General features: G+C 37.1%; 1 long non-coding RNA gene across 1 annotated transcript; it reads left to right on the forward strand.

Moving 5' to 3' along the window:
* Positions 1-2,189: 2,189 nt before the first annotated feature.
* On the forward strand, positions 2,190-7,449 carry LOC126870268 (uncharacterized). The gene is made up of 3 exons (XR_007691259.1): positions 2,190-2,706; positions 5,752-5,866; positions 6,710-7,449. It is a non-coding gene; the product is annotated as an uncharacterized LOC126870268 (long non-coding RNA).
* The last annotated feature ends 2,458 nt before the right edge of the window (positions 7,450-9,907 follow it).

A 9,907-nucleotide genomic window follows, 5' to 3' on the forward strand; every position in this document is an offset into this window, starting at 1 on the left:
CGAGTATCTAATTACTACGGCTACTTGTCAAATTCTGTAATAATCATATTTGCACTAGTAAATATCTTCTCTATTACATAACAACAATGATTAATCCAAATGAAGATTCGTTACACTCACCTAACCCTAATCATAATGTGAACGCGACATATATATGCTCGAAATAATATATATATTAAATATAGATACAAGCATACAAATAAATTAAAATAAACGTTCCAGCAAGTGTTTTAAGGAGACTGTGATTTGCCAAAGTTGATCTATCTTCGAATAAAAGGAGTTAGCATGATTTAGCTCACGATTAAAGCAATATGTGTTGACCGGTGTAGAATAAATTGTTGGTTCTAAGACATCTTAAAGGGACATTAAGAGAAAATTGCTGGTTGACATTAGAAGAAGAAATAATACCGTCTACTATTTTATTTACAGATAAGATGTCAAACATTATTCTCTTAATTTTATATAAAATATAAAAAAAGGATTTATATGTTTATGATACCAAACATACTTTTGCATGAATATAACGAAAACTAAGACCGAGCATTCGTATCTATAAGAAAATGTTGTTCAGAATCATGATCTCACGATATATTTCAAGGGCATCGAAATCGATGAGCAAGTAGCTCTTCGACAGGTTCACCTGCTCTAATAATGACATTTCATTAAATTTTTAAGACGTCGTATTAAGAAAACGAAAATTTGTTATGCCTATGAAGCGGAGATACACGTTCGCATAACACCGAAGTTATCTTTTTCAAAAAGCACTTTTTAGTTATGACTGATCAGAGAATATTTTCAATCGGAGAAAGGTTCATGCAAATTGAGCATTGAGCATGAGTCTGTACCATTCAGATTTCTATATAACATAACAATACTAAAAAATATGAAAGCAGAAGAACCGATTAAACACCGTATGAATTTGGACATTATTTTAGAAAATGAAAATCATCGAAATGTAGATAGAAGCGATATGCTTAATGAAATAAAAATATTTTGTGACATATACAGTAAAAATTTGTTGTATATAACAGCAATGCAATGTTCGAATATGATACATAAAATTAAGGATTTATTTTCCAATTTTATGTTACTTTAAGAATATTACTAATTATTCCAATCGCTTCTGCAGGGCGTGCTTTCTCTAGATTAAAATTAATTAAAAATTATATACATTATATTATATAAAATACATTATATTATATAATATATAATTATATAAAATTATATACTACTATGTCTCAGGGAAGACTAATCTAATTGATTATTTAATTTGAATAAGTTATGTGAAAATTGAAATTACGAAGATATAATTATTGATTTTGCACGAAACAAAGCGAGAATAATAAACTTTATGAAATAATTGTACCTCACTAAGTTTCAAAATAATAAACATTTCAGATACGGGTATTTTTGTTAATATGTACTCAATCATCGAGTCATTATTTTGTTATTATTATTACTAAAAACTTTATAATTAGAATAGGAATAAATTTTCGTCAAAGAAAGTTATGAGCTACAGAGGTACATGTCTTTTCTGTTTCTAATTTGTAATGCTATACATGTGTATAATAATATTATTTTGTCAGAGCGAGACTTTTAAATATAATGTATGTAAATATGTAATTTTAAAAATAAGATTTTGTTTACAAAAACTGTTTGTTATAGGACTAGAAACATTCTCGAGGACGTAAGGTTCTAAACAAACGTTCTCCTCTCTTATTGAATGTCAGAGATAGGGATACCTGACACGAAATATCAAGGTCTAATATCGACAGTCAATAAGGAATAACGAATAAAATTTTATCAGCTATTAGATTTTCATACCTTATTCATTTTTCTTCCTTTAGGAAAGACATTTCTTCTTCCGTTTTTATTCAAAATTATTATTTGCAATTGATTTTAGAGAAAAACTTTCCATTAGTCTATTTGCAATAAAAAGATCCTTCCCTTATGAATCTTATGAATCGATTTGCAACTGACAACTAAATTGTAATGAAAGAACATAATGAACGATAAATCCAAATTCGTAATCTAGAATATTGTATAACTGTTACGTGTTTTGAATGTAGGTACACACACATGTAATATATTTTGCATATGCACACATTTATATATTTTATTTTATATACATTTACATATTTTAACATACTATTTACACATAAAATTTCGCATTATAATAATCGTTATATATAGTAATCGATATTAAAATAATTATTAAATATTTGTTTAATTAATCCTAAAATTGAAGTATAATTATGAAAATGTTAACAAAAGAATTACGTTTAGATTTCATAAGCATATCGCAAAGTGACCGATTTAACCAGCGATCGTACAGAGGTCCCACATGTAGTCCTGAAGTATAACCAATCAGCAAACAACGCTACCTCATCGTCGACATTATATCATGCTAGCGCATCATCATAGAGTTCAGTACTGTTTAATCTGTTGAGATAAATGTCATGTTGGTATGATCACTAGTTCCTACATGCGAAGTTGGTACGACTTCTAACGACGCCCTTTTGTTTTAGCTTCTGCCACGTGTTAATTATCTGAGAGTATCCGGTGTGTTCATATGGCTGTACATGGTGGTGAAATACAGAATATAAAAACTGAATCTGTGTGAATCAATTAAATATCGAACTCCAAAACCTATTTAATAACAGGGGTAGTGCAGTAACCGAAATGGAAATTATTCTACATGCAAAAGTAAGTCGTAATAACAAATACAGTTTTCTTCTTTTATATTTTTTGTATTTTTACTGCATTTTTGATTTTCATATACATAACCGTCTTTCATTAAAAGAAGAATTTAATTTCTGAAGGATTTTTCATACAAATTTGAATAATAACTGCTATTTTTGTTGTCTTATTTCAACCTTTGTCCTTGTTTGGGCTACTGTATCGCTTATTTCTTTTTAATGTTTGCATTGTTCATAGGCTGTACTAATTTTGTGTAAGTAATTTAGAAATATATGAGGTCTTGCAAATCAAATAATTTGATGTAGGAAATTCTTGATTTTCATAAAATAGTTCTGAACTGCTATGACTGCGTGGAAACGAAGAAGTTCGGAAATGAAATATAGAGTAAGTAAACTTCTTCGCAATCGTATGTTGAGAGAATACGGTACATGTTTCATTTCTCCTTTCGTATGATCTTCTTGTAGACTAATCATGTTTCTTCTAATAATCTTTTATTTCACGTATCTGATTGGCCACAATTTTTTAAGAATAAATTTTTATAAATTTCTTTTTTGTTAAAGTTATTTTTTCTTTTTTAATTTATCTTTTATTACAGACTGTCACATTTCAATAAGAAAAGTTCTATTTATTTAATATTATTTATGTTTATTTCTACATAGAATTATTTATGGCATATTTATACTTAGGCTAAGTCTTTAAATTTGTTGGTTACTGCAAAACAAACATAACAAAGTATTTAAGTTGTTCTTAGATTATTATAATTTGTGAATTTGTCTGAATTGCTATTCTTCTATGATAAAATGATCTTAGCTTAATGCTGCTTTTGCTTTTTAATAAAATTTGTCAGTCCTTGTAACTATTTTTCTTTGTCAGAAAAAAAATCACCATCCTATTGTTGTTTTTTAATGAATTTTGTTGTAAATTCTTAATATTATCCAATATATTTTTCTTACACATATTATACATTTTGTTTTCATCTGTTTTGTATTTTATGCTATTTTCTGCATTCACTGATCGTTCCTGTCTCCCAGCTACTCTAACTATGATTATCCTTTTAGTTATTAATAGCAGTTTCATATGCAAGAAACTTTAATTATTTTTTTCTATATTTTTAGCATATTTATATACTTCGCTATAAGTAGATTATTCTATTCTTTCTTTCTTTTATCCAGCAAGTATTTGTGTTATTTCTTCTATTATTGTTCAGTTTAAATTTATTATTATTTCTGTACCATCGGCTTCATAACTCTATTTGAGTTTATTATGTGTGTATTACTTTTTGCAATGTTTTCCTGTCTAATTATGTGTTCTCCCATGTTTGCCAGTTTTAACATGTAGTTTATGCCTCATTTTATTATTTTGTGTTCCAAGACTATTCTTATTGCTTTTAATCACATAATCTGGCATTACATGGTATTTCAGTATGTATAATATTCTTTTTAGGAAATGTGTTTATGTTTTATCTATTCTTGTTGAGTAATGGAGAATCCATATTCTTATACCATATACCTACACTGTGTATGGTTGACTTTGTCTTTATGTCAGATTACCATTAAAGCATTAATTTCTGTCCATAACATGAATGTTTTTGCTATAATATAAGTTGGGTTATATATATTTTTCCCCTCGTACAAAATACCAAAAGTTGCCTTTGCCAAATCAATTTATATATTGATCACTACTTGTGAAACAATTGATCACTAAACTCAAAACTGTTATTTTTCGTTCTCATATTCATTTTCATATTCATGAAATAACATTAGAGGATACAAACAATGACCAGAAAAGAGTGATGCCCTGAAACAAAGTTTAATCTATTTATGTTCAATTTCATTTTGGGTTCTTCTACTTTATCTCTTATTTACAAGCTTTTTATAATAATAGTTTTTCCTCTCTTTTCTTCTTTTAATTTTGTCTGACTCTTCTATTACCTCACTTTTTTTTGTTAGTTTGCTTCTTTCTTCTGCCCATTTTGCTTTGTTCGTCTGCTCATTTTCTTTTCCTTTCTCCTACCTTTTTCTATATTCTGGTATCTTTCTATTATAATATAAAATCTCTCTTAATTAATGATAAATTTTTCTTACCTTCTTTAATTTGTCTTTCATATTCTTTGTTCCCTTCAACATTATATGTACTTTCTGTAGGATTTAAGGTTTGATTTAAAATCATTTCTTCATTTCCTTTATTGTATAACTTATTTTCCTTGCTCCTACTTGTTGTTTGTTTTTTGTCTTCTACTGCTATTTTACACTTTGTAATTTATTTTAGTGACCTTTCTCTTGTGTTTCTTTCTTATTGTTATGGTTACCGCTGCCCTCTCGAGCTTCTTTTATTTTGCTATAGTTTCCTAACGTCTGTCTTACTTTTTCTTGATTTTTTACTAAATTCACTGTCAGAATTTGTATTTTCTTGTTTTCCTTTTATTACACTCTATATTGTTTCCTTAATGTCAATGGCATGAATTTTGCAATTTGGCCAATTGTGGAAATTTACAACTAAACATGAAAAGCAATTAAATAACTCCGGAAATCAATGTATCTGAAATTTTCTTTCAAACCTTACTTTTCATACCATATTCAAGTGTAATTGTGAAATCAATTTTAATTTTTATATCCTTATTTTGCATTATACATCATATATATATATAATTCTTTGTATCATAATAATATAAGGAAATGACATTTTGATAAATAAACTAAGGAAAATGACTACTATTTTTGATATTTATATATGAATATATATTATTTTGTCATGAAATTCAATGCACACCTCAATTTAAACAAAAAAAGAAAAAGATGTAGAATTTGTTACAAAAGCGGAAATTTTTCACATTTATGCTCCAGGCATGAAACCCATGATATTTTCTCTTCACTTTTTAATTATATTTCCAATTATTTCGATTTTTCTAAATGCCCTTTCACGCATTTTTGCACACGCTATCTTTCCCTTGTTACTATTTCTGTTAGAATGTTAAATTATCTGTTAAAATATTACATTGCCTGTTAAAATTTAAAAAATTGAAAAAAAAGTCTGTTAAAATTCATTTTTTAGGAAATTTGAAGAGTTCTCGTTGCCAGAAATTTAAGGTGAATGGATTTTGTGATATTCAGGCAAACTGACTCCCGAGTAAGATAAAACTTCATAAATTCTTTCCTATGGTGCTTTGGTAAGTTCGTTTCTTTATTCGCTTTTAATTATGGAATGCATTATACCATTTAAAGAAGGTGATAAACTCCATGTATGCGTTATGTTTTCTATGCGTTATTTAAAATTACAAATGAAAAGAATACGTTTCATTTTTGTTTTGTTATATACATATTTGTATTAATGGGATCATAATTCTTGGGATCATAAGATACCAATATTCTGTTTTGAGTGAACCCAAAAAGAAAACAGTTTACCTCACGACGTTTATGAGGTTGAAATTCTGAAGGTAGGTCTCTTTTATCTTTTCTTGTGGTTCTTACAGCTGAGACCTTTGGATTTTAACTCGTAAACAAGTTCGCTTAATGTGCGATTTATAAATATTTACATAGAACTGTCCAGTCAATAAAGTTGTTTTCTTCCTGAAAGTACAAACTGGCACGGTCGAATTACGATTAAATTCTTAGCTCGCGTGCTAACGTCGAAATATCTGCACACGCGAGGTTTTTGAATAATTTCTATCGAATTCATTTTCTTTGAAGATTCTCCACCGGTACAATATTTTGGGACCAACATTTATATTTGATAAAATATTACCAACGCTACCGTATAACATGGCTAAGCGCAAAGCAAAGATAACTTTTATATTATCATTGTTTGAATTGTATGTATTGGGAGAAAGATTATTTATTTCCATTATTACCTTCTTCCCTAACCAATGCCTCATTTTCTTTCATAAATACAAATTTAATAGATCAGCAATAAAATATTGACGAGGGTTCAGATTTTGACCACAGCACTTAATTATATTCATCTAAAAAGCAAATACAAACAAAAGCAATTACAAACAAAAGTTCTGTTTCAGATGAACTTTGTGTAAAGTGACTTGGAATCCAGCTTTAACTGGTTTAAAACATGCATGGATTATACTCTTCGCTATTCCTAGGACATTTACAAATTATTGTGTTTGTCCTTCTCAAGTTAGAAATTCCACTTTTTGTGAAAACGCTATTGTAATTATCCGAAAACAGTTTATTTAACATTATTTGGCGTCCTTTAGCCTTGTGCCTATTCGTTTCTATACATGACCAACATATTCTTTCTTTTAAACAACAATGTCTTCGTATGGATTAATGTCTTTATGTGTTTCGCTATCTCCATCTCCAATACATGTACTATACTTGGCATGATGTTTCTTTCCTGATCTCATAAACATTTCTGTGATGACATAAGTTTCCACTTTATCAGCACTGATATGGTTTATAGTGCAATTATCTTTGTCACCTTCATACTAATCATTGTGCTGTTCTGTGCCCGTTTTATTCTCCCATGCAACGCTGCAAGATTGGGAAACCTAGATTTTACAATTATATCAAGCACATTCTTACTGTGTTTCCCGAGGAGTGTAGCAAGCCCGAACGAAAAATTCAATTCTCTCATTTTCCTGGCGTTCTCTCTTCCGAAACGCTAACTTTTCTTCTGTCTTTTTCGGTAGCTCTCGAAATTGGACGATTAGATACCCGTAAGACAACAGAATGTAAATTTTCCGGACAGCCATAGTATCTATTGATAGCCGATCCCTGAAAAATATCCATTAGCCCACAAAATAAATTTATTTTTTTCCATTCCGTTCTCTAAAAGTCGCCAACACAATCCTGCGATTTATTTCAGATGACTTTTGGTATGGATTGGCATTGCCAATTAGTGGAGATGAGTTGAAAAATTTCATCCGGTACTCACACTTACTTGCAATTTTGGAACCTAAGCCGCGGTTTCTGGTTCTAGAAGATTGAATTTTTCTTTTGCAATTCTTGCAAATAACACTAGTCGCTATCATCGAAAATACAGCAACAAAGTTCAAGGGGGGACCACGCCCCCTAGCGCCTCGCTCCTGCCGCGTCATCCTGGGGACCCTGTCCCCTGACGCCTCTTCCTGGTTCTTCGCGCTCCTACGGTGGCCGCGGCGGCGCCGGTGGCGGCGTCGCGCCCCTGCGGCGCGTTGTATTTCTCGGGCGCTGCGATGTCCTGGACGGATCGCGAGCTCGCTCCCGGTTTCTTTCCGCCCGCTCCTTCGCCAGCATGACCTGCTCGCAGTAGGTGCGGATGGCGGCGAACTCCTGGCGCCCTCTGAGCATGGCCGCGACGACCGCTTCGGGGGCTAAGCTCTCGCCGATTTCGAGCCGTAGGACGCGTCGTGGTTCCGCCCAGGCCTCCCAGTTGGGAAGCACGGCGCGAATGGCCCGGTGCGGCCGCACGGCGTCCTCCTGGATCAGCTGCGAGCGCCATCGTTCCCACGTCTCCTTCTTCGCCTCCTCCCGGATGTTCGGGGCCGGCTGGCTGGCGGTCGATGGCGTCGGGCCCCTCTGGTGTTCGTACACGCGTTCGAGCGCCAGGGCTTGCAGCTCGAACGGGGGGGATGCCGCCAGCACGGTCGCCGACGCGTACGATGTCGTCCTGTAGCCTCTCGCTATGCGGATAGCGGTCGTCCTCTGCAGCCTCCGCAGCAAGGTCAGGCTGCGGCGACTGGCCGTCAAGCTTCTGGCCCAGACGGGTGCCCGGTAGAGGACTCGGGACCAAACCACTCCCTCGTAGAGTCGGCGGATTCTCGATCCTGCTCCGCCGATGTTCGGTAGGAGGCCGCACAGGGCGTTGGCTGCGGCCGTCGCCTTCGGGACCAGTTGCTCGAAGTGCGGTCCGAAGGTCCATCCGCTGTCGATCGTGAGACCCAGGTACTTCATCTGGCGTTTCACCGAGACCTCTTCTCCGCCGATGTTCACCGACAGTCCGGGAGGAGGTGTTCCTCTTCGTCGCTGGTCGAAGAACCACAGTGCCTCGGATTTGGCCAGCGACACCGTCAGGCCGAGCTTTCGAATGGCGCGCACCGCGCACGTCACGGCGTCCTCCGTGCGATTCGCCGTGTCGTGCCACCACCGTCCCCCGGCCATGACCAGGGTGTCGTCGGCGTAGCACACCATGCCTGCTCCCGGGGCATCGGACATCGGAGGACGGAGTCGTAGGCCGTGATCCAGAGTATCGGTCCCAACACCGACCCCTGCGGAACGCCGCGCTCGATCCGTCCTCTTTCCTCCCCGTTCTTCCCGGCGTAGACGATGTATCTGTCGGTCAGGTACGCTCGGATGATCCCTATCAGGTACGCCGGGACCTCGAAGTGTCGCAGGGCTTCCACGATCCTGGCCCAGGGGATCGAGTTGAAGGCGTTGGTGACATCGAGTGGTACCGCTACTGCCACCCCTTCTCGAGAGACCTTGTCCTCGGCCATAGTCTTCACCCTCTTCACCGCGTCCACGGTCGAGCGGCCGCGGCGGAATCCGTATTGGCTGTCGTGCTATCCGGGCGCCCTCTCGGTCATGTGAGCCTCCAGCCGGGCGGCGATGATCCTTTCGAGCATTTTGCCCACCTCGTCCAGCAGGCATATCGGCCTGTACGCGGACGGCCCTCTTTCCGCAGCAGAACCAGTTTAGCCGTCCGCCATGACCGGGGGTAGACGCCCTCCTCTAGGCATCTGGTGAACAGGTGTCGCAGGCGGGGAGCCATGGTGACGATCGTCTCCACCCACGCTCGGCCCGGTATTCCGTCCGGACCGGGTGCCACGTCGCGGGATGCCATCCTCCTGGCTGCTTCGAAGAGTTCTTCTTCGGTCACTCGCAGTTCTTCGCTCCATCCTGTTGCGGTCGTCGTCGCTGTCTCCTCGTCGTCGTCGTCGTCGTCGTCGACAGAGGGGGAGGATGGCGCTGGTTGGCTCGTGTCCGTGTCCTCCAGCGGGAACAACGTCCCGATGACGTTGTCCAGCAACGCCGGATCCATGTTCGAGGTCAGTGGGGGCGCCGAGGGTCGTAGCTTCTTCGTAACTACTTTGTAGGGCCTCCCCACGGGTCGGATTCGACCTCCTCGATCAGTTCCGTCCAACACCGAGCTTTCGCGGTTTTGATCTCCCGCTGAAGAGTGCGTCTCGCCTCTCTGTACTCCTCGTAGCAGCTGGAGATCTGTTCCTCGTCGCGCGTCAGCCTGCGACGGCGGGCCCTTAGGAATCTTCTGCGGGCCC

This window comes from Bombus huntii, chromosome 10 (genome assembly GCF_024542735.1).
Source record: "Bombus huntii isolate Logan2020A chromosome 10, iyBomHunt1.1, whole genome shotgun sequence".
In the NCBI taxonomy this organism is placed as follows: domain Eukaryota; kingdom Metazoa; phylum Arthropoda; class Insecta; order Hymenoptera; family Apidae; genus Bombus; species Bombus huntii.